Source organism: Leopardus geoffroyi, chromosome X, assembly GCF_018350155.1.
Source record: "Leopardus geoffroyi isolate Oge1 chromosome X, O.geoffroyi_Oge1_pat1.0, whole genome shotgun sequence".
Taxonomy (NCBI): Eukaryota; Metazoa; Chordata; class Mammalia; order Carnivora; family Felidae; genus Leopardus; species Leopardus geoffroyi.
Window position 1 is genome coordinate 100571946 of NC_059343.1, and position 2194 is coordinate 100574139.

General features: G+C 30.6%; 1 pseudogene; it reads right to left on the reverse strand.

The window, feature by feature from the left end:
- Window positions 1-265: 265 nt before the first annotated feature.
- On the reverse strand, window positions 266-887 carry LOC123595093 (annotated as a pseudogene).
- Between the last annotated feature and the right edge of the window lie 1307 nt (window positions 888-2194).

A 2194-nucleotide genomic window follows, 5' to 3' on the forward strand; every position in this document is an offset into this window, starting at 1 on the left:
TTTATTTATCTGTTTTTCAACCCTTTTCTAATATTAAACTTTCTTGAATTCTCCAGCTTTATGTTAATAATTCAAATTATGTATGTACTTTAGCTTTGTAGTCTTTTAAATAATTCTCTTGGCTAATCTACCTCCTTTTCTATTTCATGTTCATTTTTTAATTTTTTTGCTTTAAATATTTCTTTGTGGGAGAGGACAACACAGTTCTACTCAAGAGTATAATTTTTACAGTTTTGAAGACTTTCTTTCTTTTTTTTTACACCTATTATGCCATGAATTCATAATGAATGGGTTCCAGTAGCTCAGGCTCCTTCCCACTGATTCTTATAATGTGTGCTTCTCTGGGTGGGGCAGGCTGATACTTTAGTTGAATCCAAGTAACTTTCTCTTTGGTTTCCGTGTTCTTCTGATCATTTTCCTTCACAAGCTTCAGGAAGCTCTCTTGGCTCTTTGAGTATTTAATATGCTCAATGTGTATATTAATTTTCTTGGCAAGAATCTTGCCCTTCACAAGTTTGTTCACAACAATGTCAAGAGCATGCTGCGTAACTTTGTAGTTTTGCCATGGTAACTTTTGTGGGGCATTCCTTTTGGAACATTGTCCATTACCTTGATGTATACAATATCACCTTCTTTGTAGATTTGCATGTAATTAGCCAAAGGAACAACTCCACCATTTCTAAAAGGCCTGGAGAACATACAGTGGGTACCTCTCCTTTTTCCTTTTATGTTGTTCATTTTGGCGAATTACTGGAAGATGGAAGTTCCAAATGAAAGGAAGCTCTTGTAAATTTTCATTCAAGCATCTTTACAGATACAAATTAACCTTGCTAGGATTGCATTAGATATATCAATTTATAGAGAATGTTTATGTCAAGAAAATTGAGTTCTTATATGAATTTTCATATTATAGAAACATAAAATGTCTGTATTTACATTTATTTAGGGTTTTAAAATTTTCTTTCAGTTTGTTTTGTAGGTTTCTGCATACTTTTCTTATATCTATTTACTTAGATTTATTCCTAATAATTCATTTTTTGAATCTATTTCAAGTGGTACTTAATATTTTCTCATTCTTCATTGCTATTATAGAGAAGTAAAATTGATTTTTGCATGTTGATTTTGTTTCTTTTGAACTAGCTATATTTGATACTTCTCAGAACATTTTTAGATATTTTGTGATTTTCTATATATATAGTCATATCATCTAAATAGGGGAGGTTCAATACTTTGAACTTAATGGACAAGATAAATGATAAATGAACATCTCTTGGTCATTGATATCTAATTTAATACCATTCTGGATATTAATGATTATATGATGAATCTTTTAGAATTTATTGAGGGGTGCCTGGGTGGCTCAGCTGGTTAAGCGTCCAACTTCAGCTCAGGTCATGATCTCACAGTTCATTGGTTTGAGCCCCGTGTCAGGCTCTGTGCTACAGCTCAGACCCTGGAACCTGCTTCAGACTCTGTGTCTCCCTCTCGCTCTGCCCCTCCCCTGCTCACGCTCAGTCTGTCTCTCCTTCAAAAATAAATAAACCTTAAAAATTTTTTTAGAATTTATTGAGAATTGTTTCCTTGGCACAGAATATGATCTGTTTTGGTAAATATTCTGAGTTTACTTGGAAAGATTATTCTGCTCTTGCTGGGAAAAATGTTCTATAAATGTTAGTTATGTCCATTTGATTCATATGGTGTTTTATGTTGTCTATATTTTTATTGATTTTCTGTCTGTTTGTTCAGTGAGTCAGTGAAAGAATGGTATTTCAATCTTTGATTATAATTGTGTGTTTATTTCTCATTATATTTCTATCAATTTTTGTTTCATGTATTTTGAAGTTCTGTTGGTTGATTAAGATATTATGATTATGTCCTCTTGATGAACTGGTTTAATTAGTAATATAAAATGACCTTTTTAATCTCTAGTAATATTACATAATATTACTAATATATAGCAATCTTTTTACCAAAATATATTTTGTATTATACTAATACACTTATTCCAGATTCTTCTTGATGTTGTCACATTATTTTTCCATGCTTTAATTTAAAACTATCTTTGTGTTTATATTTGAAGTGTTTTTTTCTATTTCTTCATATATTTGCATCCTGTTTTTACTAATTTATTATTATAATCTCTGCCTTTAATTGGGATATTTATACTATTAACATTTAATGTGATAAGATTAGT